This window comes from Colius striatus, chromosome 7, assembly GCF_028858725.1.
Source record: "Colius striatus isolate bColStr4 chromosome 7, bColStr4.1.hap1, whole genome shotgun sequence".
Classification (NCBI taxonomy): domain Eukaryota; kingdom Metazoa; phylum Chordata; class Aves; order Coliiformes; family Coliidae; genus Colius; species Colius striatus.
In genome coordinates this window covers 12199878-12219040 of record NC_084765.1, presented here as the reverse complement: position 1 = coordinate 12219040, position 19163 = coordinate 12199878, and positions in this window count along the sequence as shown.

Sequence of the window (19163 nt, the reverse complement as noted above, 5' to 3'; positions counted from 1 at the left end):
CTGCACGGTGCGCGCCGCGGTGCCCGCAGCCGCTGCGCAGGGATGATAATGGTGCCGCATTGTTCCCGGGCGCCTGGCGGCAGATAAGGGCCGCCTGTGCTCAGATGATAATGACAGTGGGCAGACGTAACACTGTGATTGGGAAATTTCTTGGGTCTCAGAAAAAGGTTCTATTAAGCCCACTGACCCCAATTGAATATTAATTAGCTAATTAACAGATTTATTGTTCCACGCAATTTCTGGAGAGGCAATTTTTTTTTTTTTTTCAAGTGCCATTATTTTTTTTAAATGATTTTTTGCATTGTGTATAATTGAATCTTTGCAGCTGCCAGCATCTTCTGCATGATTTGGCAAAAAAAAGAAAGAAAAAACACTTATAGCTTTGTGGAGTTTTCTTTTTTTTTTCCCCAGATCCAAATGTTTCCAATCGTTTTAGCAAGCGTTTGGGGCTGGGGGAGGAAAGGGAGCGGGGAAGAAGCAGCTGATTTATGTTGCATTCTACAGATTTATTCTTGAAAGTTTAACTTAAAAATGTCCACATTTTTTGTTGTTTTTCTTACTAAGATTCACCAGTCTATCTTTTAGCCTGAGGTTACTACACTGTGCACTCTTATTCCCAGGAAAGACACCGAGGTCTGTGTCCTGTCCTGTCTCTATACAGCCTCTTAAGCATTGTGCATCTTCCCTCTCATCTTACCTGCTTACTTCTGCTCTTTTCTGCCACGCAACCACTGTCTCCCCAGCTGGGGAGGGCAGGCATGTGGGTGAGCTGGTCTTTGCCCGTCCCACAGGAGGGCCACTTGCAGGCACCAACACAGTTCACGCTTTTTTAGCAAGTATTTTCCTAAATACTGAATTATTGGTAAAGAGAGGCCAGATGATATTTTACCATATGGATGATTTCTAACCGTTTCAGAGAAGTTTATTTGGCACAGATTGCTTCAAGACTTTCACACTTCAGTGAGCAATGGCTCACGGTGATCCATCGTGTGATGATATTACTGGGGCAGGGGGGGTTGGTGCAGATTTCTTACAAATCATTTACTCCATCATATCTTTTCTCAAAGAAGCAGGCTGTCTCTTAAATAAACATTGGCATTTTGAGGAGTGCTGTCCAAAGGCACAAATGTAAGCACTCTTTAAAGTTCCATAATTAAAAATCAAGATATTCTTACAATGTGACAAGCTGTAGTGGAAAGTGTCAGAGAACATCATTATCCTGTTAAAAGTAGAAAAGACAGAAATAATCTTGCATTGGAGAACAGAAAACATGCAATTTATATGGTGCAAGAGAGCGTGCAGATCTCTTAAGTCCATACACCTGGGCTTAGGGCTACTTCTTGCATCCAAATCCAGGATTTGCATAATCTGCTGCAGCGAGTGTGGCTCAAAACTGAGACCTGGATCTTATAACAGTGTCTTCTTTATGGGCAGAAATCTTCCTTCTCTGACTACCGTGTAAATGCATCAAGACAGCTATATATTAAAAGTATGGTTAAAAATGACGAAAAGACACTTCATGCGGATGCCCAAGAAAACTCTTTGGCACCTACAGAAATGAAACAGCATTTGTCCCATCCCCCATGGGCATAAGAGAATACAAAGACGAGATTATACCTGCCACAGCTACAGGTGTGTCCAGGGATGGTGAATACTCACAGATAGTTTTTCTTCGGTTTCCTCCTCAGACCAATGACATTTCTTTTATTTTTCTTTAATAAAACTGCCAGTGTTCATTCGAATAATTCACTTCTAGTTTCTAAGCAATTCCTGTGGCTGGTAGTGGCGTTTGGACACCTGTGAAACAGGTCCTCAGTGACTTGACACTTTGTGGATCCACACAAACACTGGCATGCCAAATTAAATGAGTCAAAACACACCCATCTCTTCAGACTCTTACAGGTGACACTGGAGCAGATCATGGACTACACTTGCACAGTGACATAAAAAAACCAGCTTGTTACCCCACTTCCGAGGGGTGGATGGACTCATTCAAAGTCCAGAACTAAGTTGTATGACCCAGAAGATGACAAGCCACCAGCAGCAGCTCTGGGCCCTGGCTAAATTTAAGTCCAGCCATCAGTTTCACCAGTCATGGGGGCCAGAAGTGCTGGTGGTGTTTGGATACTCTCACCCATTACAGAGATACAACTGAACTGAAATATTCGAATAGGGATGCAGGGCTCATGTTCACAACATTTTGGCCAGGACCTACCTCTTTCCCATGCGATATTCTTGAAGAGGTTGGCCTAGATTAACCAAGACATTTTAATGAAGTACTGCAGTCATAAACTTCTTTCAGTTTGGATTTCTCCGTTTATTACAGCCATATCCTATCCTAACACATGCCAGTCATGGAAGTAGCGTTTAAACCACATGATCATTGACTTAGAAATACTAGATGAGACACTATTGGGTCTCCAAATGAAAACTAATAAAACCACCAGGAATGTGATTTCTATTGAAGTATAAAAACATAAGAAATAGAGAAGGAGAAATGGAAAGCTTGCACTAGGTTGAGAGAGATATGTGAACCGTGCCAGTAAAGAGCCTGGACTAGACTCATCAAAAGGTTGGTGGATATTATTTCATATTGACTTTGACCTTCTACTCTAATGTAATTACTAGGAACAATTTAAATAACTTTTTTTTTTTCCAGAAAAAAAAAAAAGGGAAAGCATTTTCCATTGCTTAAAACTGGAAAACAAAATGTTTGATTGAGGTCATCTTGACATCCATTAGTGTGATAAATGAAGTGGAATTCAAGGCTGCACCATTATCAAGGTTCATTTTCGTTGTTCAGATCTAGTTTCTCCCTTCTCTCTCCCTCTCCCCCCACCTCCCTTTTTTTTAAAAACAACATGGCCTCAGACTCAAGGCTGATTACAATAATTACATTTTCTACCCATAATAGTACAAATGATTCAAAGAGTTATTCAGAATGTTTCAATGTCAGCACTTAGATAAATGCTCCTTCTTTCCCAGGGATTGCATTTTTTATGCAGAAGGTTAGTTAGCGGCGGCAGTAACGGTAGAGCTGTCAGAAAGCCCTGAATTTACATGCCTGGTAACTACATCCACAATTGTTTGGTACTCGGCGTGGCAACGAGACTGAATGGGATACCAGATAATTTATAACTGCTCCCCAATACAAGAAGAACAATTATGTTGTGTGCAGTATAAAATGGCCATTATTTAGCTCAATTTTTTAAAATTATTTGAACAAAATGCCTATCCTTTGCAGGGCTATTTTCTTCTTGGGTCTAATTAGATACCCGAGGAATACAGGTTATATAAATTTTAGCCAGCAAATATATTTATGGAATTTTAATTCGCTTCTTGTATACCTCTGCCATAAACCTTGTAAGCCTTCTTTGGGAGGGTTTTAATCTTAAAGGTAGGAAAAAAAGTGAAAGAAAGCAATAGTCATACAAAAGGTAGCTGCCATTGTACATCTCTCCTCTTGTGCCATAAAATTACTGCTGCATGGTTTATGAGAACAAGTTTGTTTCTGCAGACCTGACATTGCATCTCCTCGTAAGGAAGAGCAGGGCTGGAGTCAGAGCTTCAGAGGGGCCTCAAGTGGGTTGAGGTCTACCCCCAGCCTCCATCCCTTGCTCAAGCTGTCCCTCAGCTTGCCCAAGAAGCAGAACAACTTGCTGTGGAAGAAATCTTTTTGCCCAAATGCTCCACATGGCAATTTTAGCATCTCACAGAAAACAAAACAACCCCCCATACAGTTACAAGCTCTCTGCTTGCCTTCCTCCAGGGGTGGAAGAGGCTGAGGGGCTTTGCAAGGCTCACCACTCCTGGCTGTAGCTGCTGTGGCAGGCAGTTCTGTGCCGAATAGAAACATTGTCGTCTATAGAGTACCAAACTGACTGTCACTCACAACAGGGGCACTTTTCCATGCTTTCTTCCAAACTATCTCAGCCATGAACAAAACACATAACCAAGCAGGACCCAGTGGAGTGCCAGGTTTCACCACTTTCCATACAATTTGCTCTGAAGCAGGAGTTCAGATAGAGAAGGGACAGACAGATGAAGAGATGTCAGGAGGCCCAGGCTTGTTAAGAGCTGGGCCCTTTTTAAGACATTGTTGGAACTGAAATTTTGCCAATTTTGAAAGGAAATTAGCTGTGCCATTTCCAAGAAAGGCTTTCAATCAAAGTCCAGAATTAGGTTTTCTTCTCTTGAATGAAACCTTAAAATATCTAAGGTGCATTAATCTAATCCATCTGTCAAAGAGTTGGTGTTTCCCATCACTCTATAGCCAGGTCACAAACCATTGCAATAACCCTTGCCTTGGGAAGGGAATCTTTTATGCCGTTGCATCTGCATCTAGCCAAGGCAAATCCAGTCACGTTTCTAATGGGAAAAAAAATAATCTAGGGGAGACTGGGGAGGCAGGACAATGGCTGCAGCAGTGTCCTGCCAGCATTCCAACAAGGCTGTGCTACAGCAGCTCCCACCTGCCCTTTCCTTCAGAGAGTCCAAGGGTATGGCTGCAGGAGAGCTGGGATGAGAGGCTGTGCTGAGTGCAATTAATTTATATCTCCATTTAAATAAAACCCTCTCATAGTCATAGCTTGGGAGGAGACACTGCCACTTGGCAAACAAAATTGTATTAAGTGCACTCCACTAGAAATGTTTATACTTTGTCCCTGAGAAATGTTTATGGTGGAGCACAGTATTTAACTTATCAATTTGAAAATGAATGACGAGGAGAGGAGTACAGAGGTTTTCTTATTTCAGAAACATTTGTTAAGTGCCTTTCATTTGCAACAGCTCCAAAGTCAGGGTAAGTCGTCTTTATCTGGAGGAGTCTGTAGCAACCAATGCAATGCTGAGCACGCACAGCAGTGGGGGACACTCTAGCAAATGTACACCCCAAAAAATAATGAAAGTTTGTGGAAATTTCTTGATGAATTTCCCTCCTTCTAACCTTCTCCATCATGCCCTAACAGAGACATGAAAGACCATGCTGCCAGTGTCCCAGTTGCTCTTGCTTGATATAATGAGGATCCACTGGAGAAATGAAATCAATTAAAAAGAAGGAATAGGAGCAGGAGGGGAAGGAACATTGCTCACTCAAACCATCATCTGTGACATCATATTTGATCTTTACATGAGGCAAGAGAGGTGGTGGAGGTATGAACCCAGGAATAACATGTGCACTGAATAATTGTCACTGTATTATAAAGTATGACACTAACATTTTACCAATGTAGCTCCAGAGTGTTAACAAGGGAAAATTTTCCTGGCTCAATGAGAGGCCTTCAGCAGCTCATGGAGGAGGAGAAAAGCCGCACGTCCTCAAGGCAGCCTCAGCATTGGGCATGAAACAGGCTCTTCATTATGTCCCTAACGTATCTGCCCCTGATGCTTCTTCCCTTCTCAAAAGCTTTGCTTTAGAGTATACATGACCTGGGTGCACAAATCTGCTCAGAAGCAGCAGTATTACAATAAAATTAATAATAATAATTTTTAAAAAGCATGCATGCAGAGTGTGAGAAGTGCCTGACCTCCGAGAAACCCTGAAAACTCTGCAGCTTCTGGGTACGAGCATTAAATGAGGTTTAAAAGCTTGTCACCATCTCCGGCACGTGTCAAGAGCAGAGGCGGCGTAAGACTGAAGGAGAATAATTTGCAAAGGAGGGGTGTAATTTATCAAATTCTGGGAAACTCATTGCTTTGCCTTGGACAGGAACTGGCAGGAAAAATAGTCAATGGTGATGTGCACGTTTTAAGAAAGGCAGCTACTCAAAAGGCATCCTCTATTACACAGAAACAGAAAATAATCTTAGTTTAAAAATAAATTTTCTTTTCTCATCATTCCTTTGGTCTCATCCCACTAAATGAACTCGACAAAAGAGAAAAGCAACACTCCTTGGCCTGCTGTTTGCATACAGACTCATATAGGGTCGTGTCACTGGAACACCAGCAGTTTCAGCCTTCAGTCTTATTCTCCACCTGTAGTTTCCATCACATCAAATTGTGACGATGCAAAGATGAGTCGCTGTGCAGACAGAAGTTTATAACCGAGCAATAAAGGCACAAGCTCTCATCTACAGGACAAGTGTCCTGGCTGATGTGCACGCCTGTCACCTCACCAAGGCCAACAGAACTACTGCATTTGGGAGATCTCTCTCCAAAGGTTGTGTTATTTTCCCTGACTTATTTTAGGAAAACTATACCTCACTGTTAGGAGTAAAATTCCTCACTAATACATTCGTTAGCCTTGAAATACAGGAGTTGTCTCCTGCTAATGGCACGTGCTCCCAGGGATGAGATTTCATGATCATAGCAAAGCTCAAAAGATCATGGATCTCCTCTGATGATTATTTCTGACTCTGACACGTAGAGAACTATAGACCTGTTCAACATATCAGGGAGTTTGTCTGGCCACCCTCAGAGTTTTCCAAAGCAGCCTCAGAAGACACCCCAAAGGGCTCCTGGTTCCTGGTCACAGTTGTTTGCTGCGGCTTGCCACATGTTCTAACCCAGCCTAGCCCAGTCTCATTATTTATTTCAGGGTTTCTGCATCACAAGAGCAAGACATCAAGCACCCAAAGCAGGCAGCACGCTGCTAGGGCAGGGCACACAAGACTTGCCCCTCACTGCTACCCAGCCATTGTCAACCACACAGCTGAGCAGAACCACCACTCTCCTCAAAAAAAAAAAAAAAGCCCCAGCCCTCAGAAGCAGACCATTTGCCAAAGGACCAGCACCTCTCCCACATGCAGGGGGACAAAATATGTGGCTTGGCCACAAGCATGGCTCTGCGCCTGCAGGGCCCAGGGTCCACCAGCATCACTGCTCTCTTGTGCTGTTGGGAGCAGAGACGCACGGCTCAGAGAATCACAGAGCACTGCCTGCTCTCTCCCCAAGGAGAGGGAACTCGTCCTTTATAAACACCACCTGCTCCTGAGCAGGGAAACCACAAGGTGCCTCCCATTACCCAGAGCTGAGATTTTATATGGCAGCAGGCAGGGGAGCACAAGCACGCAGGCTTGAGCAACTGGATACCCTTGGATTTATACTCCATTTGGGATGATAATGAGGTGGTTAATACAGAAATACAAGACAGCAATAAACCACTGACTTTTATGGATCTCGGTGTGAATCTGAATCCTCCTTCGGCACCCAGGAGATGGGTGATGTACAGCAGCCCGTGCCGGCCTCGCTCCGCACAGCTCCCAGGGAGAGCTGCAGCACAAGGGAGCCCGCGAGCGCCCAGGCCCATCAATCCCGCCTGCCTGCAGGCACGGTGGCCACAGGGCCCAATTTCTTAATGGAACACGCACCGACTAATGGCAATTAAAAGTGTGTTCTTTTTACAGAGACCCCTTTGCCTCCACACAAGTTGTGCTCATTTTTAAACCCTTTAATTATATTGGAAACGTACGTTGGCAGCTGAAGGCAGATTTTGCTGCAGCTCTAATAAAAGAACTAGGAATTATGGGTGAGAAGGAGCTTTAACTACTACTAAATCATCTGCTTTCAGGTCACAAACTCATCTAAACTTGCAGTAAATCTGTTTATAACTTTGAAAAAAAAAATAAACCCACAAACCCATGGAATAGACGTTGCAGATGCCTGAAAGTTCATATGAATTAAAAGGGAAAGACAGAAAAGATCCCTCAAGGGCTAAGTTACAGCTCTTACTTGCAGCCGTCCCCCAAAGCACAGATTCTGGAGGCTGGAAGGACACGGCCAGGAGAGGCACAGATCTGGGTGCTCACCTGGCATTGCTGCAGGGCTCTCTTGCAGACATGCACTCAGCCCCTGCTGCTGACCCACACCACTGCTTAAGTCCTGACTTGGGTGAGCCCCCAAACTTTTTGTAACTATCTTCCAAAGTGAAATAGTGGCTTTAGAATATCCAGCTTTAACAGAAAGCCTGACTGGCAAGAACAGACCCTGTCAGCAGCTCCCAGCAGCAGAGGAGCCTGGGAGCTGTTGCCAGCTGGGCTTCCCCAGCAGCAAGGCAATAAAAACACAAGCAGATTCCAAAAGTATTCCTCTTTGTGCGTGTGTGTGTTTTTCTGAGAGGGAGACTTAGGAGCTTAAGTGGTGTTTCGTTAAAGATAGTGGAGCTAATCCTTCCTGTTGCTGCTCTTAGAATCACAGAATGGTAGGGGTTGGAAGGGACCTTTAGAGATCATCTAGTCCAACCCCCTGCAGAAGCAGGTTCACCTAGATCAGGTCGCATAGGAACATGTCCAGGCGGGTCTTGAAGACCTCCAAGGAAGGAGACTCCACAACCCCTCTGGGCAGCCTGTGCCAGGGCTCCCTCACCTGAACAGTGAAATAGTTTTTTCTTAAGTGGAACTTTTTGTGTTCCAACTTCATCCCATTACCCCTTGTCCTGTTGCTAGCTACTATAGAAAAAAAGGGATGTCCCAACCTCCTGACACCCACCCTTTGGATATTTGCAAATGTTAATGTTCTTGTCAGGGGAATGTGGGTAGGCAGGGCTGGGATGCAGGGCTCCCACTGCCTCCAGGCCCCAAACCTGCCCCTTCCTCTGGGAGCAGAACACAGGAGCATTTGTACATTGGGAGAAAAGAAGATAAAATGTCAGAGGAAGTGGTCCAGAAACGCTGAAATACAGATGAAGGACTGAAATAATCTACCCATACTTCACGCACTGGCATAGATACATAAAATACCATTGGTGGGTTTTTTTTGTTGAGAATCCTTTTTCTTACCAGGAAAATTGTTTATGCAGGATCTCCTGAGAAGCTTCATTTTTTATTTATGCATCCATATATATTAGTGCTGGTAATTTGAAGTCCTCCAAACAATCAGCTGTAAATTTCAGACTTTCTAAGCAGCAGTATATATACACAAATCAGTCCCAGGACACTGAACTATATGTGAAAAGGTCTATTTATGTCACTCCAGGCAGAGAAAAAAATATGCTCAGCTTTATATAAAAGCAAATATCTTATTAACATGTATAGTTAATTGGACAATAAAAAAAAGAAGAGCCCTTTAAAAGGCCCGAGATGACTAGAAAGTTAATCTGCTGAGCTTCTGAGAAGTGTGATTTACCAGGGCAGTGATACCTGTGTCTCTCCTTGCTCCACAGGTACAGATTCATCTGCTGCAGTGTGGAGCACAACCCCTGGGTCTGCTCCTGTGCCCCACGTGTGTGCTGGGAGAGCTGCCCCTGCATTGGGGTCCCCAACAGAGGAGTCACCACCAGTGACTCTGCAAAACAAACAAACAAAAGCCCTACAAAACCCAGGGCACAGAGAACATGGGAGGAGGCAGGCTGGGAGCAGGAAGCTGAGGGGACCAGACTCATAACCCCAAATTCCCTGTTAGCAGCTGCAGCAGGCAGATAGCCCTGAAGCCCGTTCCTGTGTCAGTCCATCACCAGCCACATGAAAGACATATTGATTTGAGCTGTTGTTAATGGGAGTACAGTCTGAGCTTATTTGACTTACCCAGTGCAGTGAGCAATCATCATATACACAAGTGTTTCACATCATGCTTTTCTCCTGAATAAGGGTCTGTCCAAGTTACTTCCTCAGGACCCTGATTTGGGAGGGCGTAGGCTTTGGTGGGCAGAGTTAACGGGCTACATCAGCACCACCAGTAATCTGTATGCAAGGAGGAACAACACCAGTTCAAAGTACAATTTATTTGTACCTGCAGCCCTCAGACAGTTTTGTACCCGTGGCCTGCCTCTCCTGCTGTAAATGAAAGGTCTGGGGCAGGGGGTGGGAGGTATGAGGGAGGCAGGCAGGCTTCAGGAGTGTTGCTACTGCATGTTACCAGCAATAAGGGAGTTGAGTTTCTAGGACCCTCAGCCTCATCACTTGTAACAGCAGACTCCAGATCATACACATGCTTTTTTTTAAAGTATGTTTTTCCTCAGAGCAAGCTTTTGGAAGAAGCTGCTCACAAAGTCAGCAAATGACATCAACCAAAAGTACTATTCAACAAGTGAGCACTTAAGTGGCAGGAGTACTTCACAGAGAACAAAAACATCTGATTGCTGCAGCTTTTCCTCCCATAAATTACATTCTTGGCTTCCCTCTCCCCCAACTCTTGCGTGCCTGAGCACCACTGAAGATGCAAAAGAAAATACTAGTCATATGGGGTCAAATATATGAAATTCAGAGTTACCTGTAAAAAGCATTCAGGGTATTTTCTCAAACACTTATGTGAGTTTAAATATGAGGTTGCAGCAGCCCTGCTTAGATGGCTTCTGTCTTCATCTTGCATTAACAACCAGTGCTTGCCTACGTGGTCTTTTGTAATAGGTAAATATTAAACCTGCCCACACAAGTTCTTGTATTTGCCAGATTTTAGGGGAAATCTAATCTTTAGGGAGTTTTTAGGACCTTTGCCATAGCCAGGCAGAGGGAGAGTTCCAGGGTACTCTGATGAGGTACCACCGTGGCAATTGATGTGTGCCATTGCAGTTCACCAGGACAGCGTTCTCGCATCTTGCACACTCACCCATCCCAAACCAAGAGGGAAAAACCCAAAATACATTAATTCTGGACACCAAGAGATTCAGAAAGAACACAGCTCCTTTGCAGACATTCACAAATAGGAACTATGTTTGTTGAAGCAGTTATTTACTGTGAATTATTTGCTCTACTAATAAGCTGCTTTCCCTGCACAGCTCATCCTCACCTCTCATCTGACATACATAGGTATCACCCAGGCTTCACTCCACAGATACTACCAGAACCACTCAAAACAGCACTGAGATAAGGAGGCATCAGCCATACACAGGGCTTGAGGGAAAAAAGTCCCCTGGACCTTAAAGCAAAGGAGGAGTGAGGAAACTGCCAGTGCGCCCGTCTTGGTCATTATGGCTTCTGAAATTCTTGTAGAATAAAGGTGGCTCTGAAAAGTCGCACCGTTTCTGAGAATCGTAGAATCATTTTGGTTGGAAAAGACCTTTAAGGTCATTGAGCCCAACACTAAACTCAACTATGTCCCTCAGCATCTCATCTGAGTCTTTTAAATATCTCCAGAGATGGTGTCTCCTGGGCAGCCCGTTCCAATGCTTAATAATCCTCTGGGTGAAAAAGTTCCTCCTAATGTCCAATCTAAACCTACCCAGGAGCAACTTGAGCCCATTTCCTCTTGTTCTATCATTCATTACTGGAGAGAAGAGCTCAATCCCCATGGAGTTGTCACGCCATGGAGATGCTCTGCTGGAGCATCTTTTTGCCACAGCAGGTTAAAGCAGGACAGCAGAGGGAAGCATATGCTGGGTCATGTGAGGGGAGATGGGAAAAGGAATGCTGGTGCTCAAAGCAGGTGGCAATGCCCAGAAATAACCATAAAGCTGATTTTACTGCTAGAATGCTTTTTCCTATGGATGGGAATCATGCTCACAGCAAATTGATTCCCCGCACCAGCACAGGGCTGCAGGACAGCCGTGCGAGCAGCACTGACCCACAGACTGTTCCCACCACATTGAGTTGGGGCAGAGACAGGTCCTGTGCTGTGTGTGCCATCTCCCCAAAACTGCCCCGTGAAACCCTTTGTAAGCCTGGGGCTTGATTTGGCAATCTCTCTTCCACACTGTTGGCCAAAGTCAGCTTGGGGCCCACTTATTCTGATCTAGCCCCAAAAAAGGGCTCTCACTGCTGCAGCATAGGAGACAGAGAGGGGACAGCAAATGCCATCACGGTTGAAAGATTTCAATAATTCAAAGGCTTTTAATCTTGCAATAATCCCTTTGTACAGTGCCTCTTACAGCAGACTTTGATTAAGGGATCTTTTGTTAACATGTTTAGAAGTGGGTTTTGTTGGGTTTTTTATTAGTTTTTGTCTTTTTCAGAGGGGTTTAATGCTCGTGCTGTCCTCACGCTGCCGAAGGCTGTGACACAGCCAGGCATCACAGCAGCCTGGTGAGTGCCAAGCTCCAGGCCATTAATTGCCCAGTGGCTCAATGTCCTCCGGCTCCTTCCCCCTTTCCAGCTCCAGACATTGATGAATTTTAAGCTAAAAGACCAACTGAATTTATTGTCTTCCATTAGTCTAATACAATACAACTTATTTTTAAACAGCTTCTCTCATACAAGAGCATCCTAAAATGATTCACAGCAGATGACAGTCACTGCATACAAATCCAAGCAGCTTATACCCTCTTGTGTGGCAAGGGCCATCCCACTGCCTGGACCACAACCAGATAGATTTAACTGTCCACAAAATGAAACCATTGTGCTTTGTCCCAGAGAACCTGCAACGAAAAGGAGGTAAATATGGGCAACAACAGATACAGGCAGAGCCAGGGAAGAGACAGACACAGATTAAAACACAAAACAAAGGTTGAGCAATCCACATGGCAAATAAATATTCAGGGAACTTGGGAGAAGAGGAAGGAACATAAGGAGCAAGCGAGGGGGAGCTACGACAGACAAGCAGGGACCTGATCCAGGACTCAAGGGGAAATGAGCCCATTTACATCAGTTCAGGATCTACCCGGCTGCATTTCCACAAGCACACAACAAGCAAGTCCCCTCTCAAAAAGCATTTATATAAGAAGCTTGTTGGCCAAATCTCTCCCCAAAATTATGGTCAGAAGGGACATAAATGACAAAGGGGGCAACCTCTCCCAGCAGCATGGCTCAGTCCCTGTCCTGCAGCTCATGCCCCAGCAGGAGGAGGGCCTTTTTTGAGGAGTCCTGGTACCAAACAGGGCTGTTGCTTCCTCCCACAAGGCTGTGCATTGTAGAGCAGGTGAAGAGGGTTTACCCTAACCCATAGGGAAGCTTGGCACAGTGGTGAGCACAGCCAAGAGGGCCCAGCACCATTATCTTCCCCTGGTCACACTATAAAGTGATAAAAATGATAGACAATGGCCTGGAAATTCATAGGAAGAGAGCTACAGAGAGCAAAGAATTGTCCTTTGACCAAGGGGATTTGAAACCAATGTTTTGGCATTCCTTTCTTCACATATCATTGAGCTCTTAGCAAGAGATCAAAATTATATCACACCTGCACAGACCACATGCCCCTCACCCCTCTCCTCATGAGAATCATCCCATTCCTCAGCTGCATTGCAGCACTGCAAACACCTCCTGCACTTCTTTCAGCCCAAACAAAAGCCCAGAACATCCTACTTCCATACCTGTTCCTCTAAGGCACTCCTAGCAACTCTTCCCAGCCTGTGTTCCCTACCACCTGCAGAAGATGTAGTCCTGAACATCTTGCTGCAAACAATCTGCAGCTGCTCCAGCACAATCCCCTGGAGCAATTAACTAGACAGAATAATGACCTGTGGGGAGCAGTGTGTCTGAAACCTGCCTCTTTCCTCCATCAGCGAGGAAGGCTTCCATTTCACTTCCATTTCAATTCTGTGGCCTGCCTGCCTTTCTACAAATAAATAATTAAATGCAGTTCCAGGATCATCAGGATGAGCTGTGGTACTGATAGCTCTCACTTTCATAAACCTCATTGCTGAGACCCACCAGTGACCAGGAGCATGCTGGCTGTCACACCAATAGAGCTGGTCACCTGCTGGAAGGGGAAACCAAAGTGCTGGTCAGGTAGTGGTGGGGGCAATTGGCAGGAGGAGGTGACCCTTCCTGAAGCATCCTGCCTCTGTGCCATGGCCATGTGCTCCCCAAGCGTGAACTGGGGAGGCTCTCTGCTCTCACCAGTGTTTCAGTGAGGTAGGGTTTTGATCAAGCTCAAGGGGAGGTGCTTAGTAGTTTTTCAGGATTTCATACTTCACGATTTTACCCAGAGATGTAATAATCACGGTGCCTCAGCTGCTTCTGAAAGGGACAGTGACACTGCAAGAAGAGGACTTATTAGAAAGTTCTTATTCTTTATTTAAAAGCCAGAATAAAGTTCTTTGGGGAGAAATTAAATCGTGGAAGTAAAGAGCCATGAAAAAGGATAAAAGTGTGGAGTTAAGGAGTAACTCAGAGCTTGTGGCTTAGAGCTTGGCTTTCCTGGCTCCTGGCTAAAATCGATGAAGCGGGGCCTCTGGAAAAGAGCGGGCTGCACAAGCCTGCCAGTGCACAATGCATCTGTGGAAGAGAAAGCTTGTGCACATCCTGTGGTAACAATACAGCAACAAGGAAGTCTGTTTGTCCCAGCAGGTCACCGTGAATTGACACCGTACAACCACTGTGCCTGGCCGAGTAGGGATTGACCCCTCCACTTCCCCAGCACATTGCTGCCACCAACTCCACACCACAGCTCCTCACAAAACTGGGACTCTCTTTGGCCCAGGCTGTGATTCTGGGGACACTACTGGGCATCTACTCATGGATTTATCTGGAAAACGACTCCCTGGGCAGTATTTCAAGTCAGACACCCCAAAAGTCCCACATGATTAATCGCATCCCATATGATTAATTGCATAAAAGCTGTCTTGGATGCCTTGATTACTTTTTTTCCCCTCATAAAGAAACAGACAGCTTGTGCTATGTGAGAAATAATTTTTTCTTTCTGATTTTCTTCTTGTCTGTAGAACATTTATAAAGTGGAAAAGCCAGCGGCAAAGTATGTCAGAATTGTCTTTTAAGGGGTTAACATTTGTAAGATGAATGCTGCAAGAACTTTTTTTTTTTTTAATTAAAAAATATATTTCTAGAGCAAAAACACAAGCAATAAAGACTGTTTGCCTGTTGGGAGGCTTGTTTTGTAATGCGGTATGAATAACCAGCTGACAATCCAGTTTTTTTGTTTTCTCTTCGTATGGGCGATGGCCACGAGCCAGCCAACTTTATTGTCCTTGAAATGTCATGATTTTGAGTATGCACAGAATTCTTAACTGCCCAAATTACTGCATAACATCCCTTTTTATTATATGGCAACAATGTGATCCTGGGCTCAAAGACTTACTAGTTAAGAAGATTATGTGTTTTCCTTTTTCTGTTTTGTTAAAGTGCCAAGTCTTGCATTTTTGGCATCTTCTAAAGAATAAAATGTCTTCTGAAATATTCTCTCTGAGCACAGAAGTTACCTCAGAGGAGCTCAGCAATGCAGGGCTTTTCAGTACTTTCTAGTTTGCTCAGAAGTTCAGACGCATTTCTTTTCCTCAAAAGCTTCCAATTTTTGCCTCTTTATGTGTATTGACAGCAAAAAAAATTGTCCTTCATAAGTTTGTGTGGCTTTACTTTGCTGATAATTTATTTCTCCCTCTCTCTTTTTTTTCCTTCTCAAATGTTGAAGCTGGTGGGCTGGTGGGTGCTCCTCTCCACCTTGTCCTGCCTGCACCCTCGGCTGCATCCTCGCAGCTGCCATTGCAGCAGTCCTGGCCTGTGAACTGACACTCAACCCCAGTCCTGGCACTTGCCCCCAGCCCACCCTCCCAGAGTCCCTGTGGCTCGGCTGTGTTGGTTACACAAGTGCACCAGTAGAATTTGCACCAGTTTTGGCCAAATTTAGCCCCAGCATGTGTGAACCCCCCCCATCAGTGGCAGATAGACCCATTGAGGGCAGGACTGTGCTGTCTCTTCCAGGTCTGGTCACCAGTGAGTGGGGATCCGATGCAGCTTGGGTGTCCGTCTCTCCAGCCCTAGGCTTCAGTGTGGCAAGAAGGCTTGAGGGCAGAAAGGCTTTTGAGATGGACCTGGACAGGCTGGAGCGATGGGCTGAGGCCAAGTGGATGAGGTTCAACGAGGCCAAGTGCTGGGTCCTGCACTTGGGCCACAACAACCCCATGCGACACTACAGACTTGGGGACGAGTGGCTAGAAAGCTGCCCAGAGGAAAAGGACCTGGAGGTCTTAATCCATAGCAGCTGAACATGAACCAGCAGTGTGTCCAGGTGGCCAAAAAGGCCAATGGCATCCTGGCTTGTACTAGAAATAGTGTGGCCAGCACTCACCAGGGAAGTGATTGTCCCCCTGTACTTGGCACTGGTGAGGCTGCACCTCGAGTGCTGTGTTTAGTTCTGGGCCTTTCACTACAAGAATGACATTGAGGTGCTGGAGTGTGTCTAGAGACAGGCAATGAAGCTGGGCAAGGGTCTGGAGAACAAGTCTTATGAGGAGCACCTGAAGGAGCTGGGCTGAGGGGAGACATGATCACTCTCTACAGCTACCTGAAAGGAGGTTGTGGTGAGGTGAGGATCGGTCTCCTCTCTAAGGTAATGAGTGAAAGAACAAGAGGCAACGGCCTAAAGTTTCATCAGGGGAGGTTTAGGTTGGAGATTAGGAAGTTTTCCCTGAGAATATTGTTAGGCACTGGCACAGGCTGTCCAGGGAGGTGGTGGAGTCCCCATCCCTGGAGATACCTAAAAGCCATGTAGCTGATGTGTTGAGGGACATGGTTTAGTGGTATGCTTGGCAGCGTGAGGTTAGTGGTTGTACTTTATGATCTTAAAGGTTTTTCCGAACCAAAATGATTCTACGATCCTAAGAAACGATGCGACTTTTCAGAGCTGCCTTTGTAGCCCGTCTCCTCCAGCACCTTGTGCTGCCCTGGGAAGGGAACCTTTTAAATATGTTTTCACTAGCTGACATTTAAGTATGAATAAACAACTATTATGCATGCACTAAATAGTCATGTTTTACAACGTTGCCATTGCACTGAGGAATTATTTATGAGGCTGCTGGTCCCGCTGGGGTGCGGGGAGGCAGCATGGCAGGGCCAGCAGCAGCCCCTAGGCCAGCCAGTGCCCCACAGCTCAGCAATAGTGCGGGTATTTCCATCTTGTCAAAGTCTGGGGATTCCCAGGGCTTGCTTGGGTGCAGAGGCAAGATGTCGTGCTCTGGAGAATGTTGTGCCATGAACCTTTGTGTTGCCATTGGGAGTTTTGGGACACTTTTCCCCTCTTCTCTGGCAGGCAGAAGAGAGTGCATTGCATCGGTTCCCCCCACCAGCCCCCAAGGGCTCCTCTTACTGCTTGGTGTGTTCCATGAAGGAAAAGCCTCTCTGGGCTGAGGTCAGCAAGGATTTAAGAATATTTTTTTTAATTGTGACCAGCAAAGTTATGCTTTTTTCCAGAAACCAAATGGCAAACAGAAGGCCGCCCCTTCTGCCTTCAGTTCCATTTCAATAACGTAATGTAATTATTAGAGTGAAAACCTGAGCACTGAACATGAAAGGGCTACTTAGATTAAATAATAGATTCTTGAGAAGCTCTTATTAAAAACCGGTGGTAATGGCTGGTCTTGGCTCTGGTCTCTGTGGCTGGCCCCATGTGCCTGTGTGCACCAGAGTGCTGCAGCATGGCTGTACATCTGTCCTTGGCCCCCTACACTGGGACAGACGCTGACGGCGCTGTGCACACGGAGGCATTTCAAGGGTGGAAGAAGCCAGGCGAGCTGCAGAGGGAGAGGCAGAGTGGGGGACTATGGGCTTTGTCTGCCTCAGCACTCGCACTGTATGCGCGTGGCTGGGACACGCACACACAAGGCCACGGGGCAAGCCCACTGGCTTGGAACAACCAGGCTTTCAGTAAATAAAACCACAGTTTTCTACAGTTTCCACAGAGATGTCAAGACCTTTAAGTGAATACTGAATCTATTTAATAATAATAAAGCTGTTCCCAATGTAATTCTCTTAGTAAAATTGCCCATAAAGGCTCAGGTTGCATTAACAACATCTCTTTCCAGCAGTATTACCCGGGAGAGCTAAAAGGACCAGCAAACCCCATCCGCCCTCCCAGTGCCGGCCTGGCTGGCCTGCTTGGGGAGAATCGGTTTGCCCAGTTGCTCTTGCTTGGGCATGGCTTAGCAGTAAGAAAAGGGCACATCACATGTATTTTGCAGCACTGAGAAATAAAGGAGAGACTGGACAACTTCTTACTCTTCTCAAAATAAATTTCTTTCTGTTACTGAAATGTTCACGCCAGGAAGCTCCTGGCACTTCAAAACATGCCCATAGTTTAGAGAGGATGCATGTATGTGTACCTGGGTCTGAGTCACACTCCTTTCCAGTGTCCAATGCATTTGCTGGCTCGACAGCGTTCTTCCTTATGTGTTGAGCTGATGGTGTTTCAGGTAGTGACAGGAGCAAATCCAGCACAGGGCACCAGCACAGGAGTCTCTGGCTTCAGCACTCAGCTGCTCTCACCAGCAAATGCCCCAAGGAGAGAGACGTTTCAAGCCTGACGGAGGGTTGGCCAACAGGAGACATGACAGACAAGTCGTGCAGCAGCAACTTAAATCATTCCTCTGCAGACTGACCCACTGCCCCAAGCTTTGGCCAGCGAGATTGTGATCAGTACAACATAGTTATAGTCATACTATTTATATTTACACTTATACAAATGTTTATTTTGCTTCTGAGATTTTTCAGAGTCCTTTTGTGGCAAAATTGATCCCTGTTTTGGGCACTTCCCTCCAGCTGCTCACAGCAATCTACTAATTCTTGGTAACTTCATCTGCAGCTGATGCCCTGCTTCAATCAACCCCTCTGACTCCTGCTGCTTCTTTAAGACCAAACACAGCTCCCAGCTGCCTCTCCTTTTCCTCCAGCCCTGATTTCTTATACCTTCACTAAAATCCTTCTTCAGCATCATGCAGCAGCAACCTCACCAGGTGTCTGAGCCTGCCCTGTCTTGGCATCCTTCAGGCTTTTGCTATTAGAACCAGAATGAGACAGACAGACAGAGTCATTCAGTTCTTGTAAGCCGAGACACGTAAATGGAGCTGTGCAAACGAAGGCTCTCCCCAAAGCTGGTCCCTCTGGGGAGACTCAGCTCTTCTCCTGAGGTAGTTGCAAGGGACATCTCATCCTGAAGGCTGTTTTTTCTGACTACAGAGAGCACAGGGGTACATTCCTCAACATCCCCTTCCTGAGTCAATTAACAAGAGTTGAGCAGAATTGAGCAGAGCAAGTCATTAAAATGACTTGAGCAGAGAGATGAGCACCAGCAGAGGAAAAGCTGAGTGGGCTGATGAGTTGGGGTGCAGTGGGACTGGCAACCAGGGACCAGCTCCATGTCCGAAAGGCCTCCCGTAGCAAAATGTTTTCAATCCGCTCTGCTAAAAATCCCATTTTTGTGTGAGAAGTTGATCTCAGGGACATCAGTGGCATCACTCTGATGCTGTCCCTTCCCTTTTGGAAAGAATGCTATAACCTCAGTGCAGACAACTGCGACAAGTACTACAGAAGGCAGTGATTATGCCTCTGTATTGGTGAGGCTGCATCTCAAGTGCTGTGTTCATTTCTGGGCCTTTCACTATGAGAAAGACATTGAGGTGCTGGAGCATG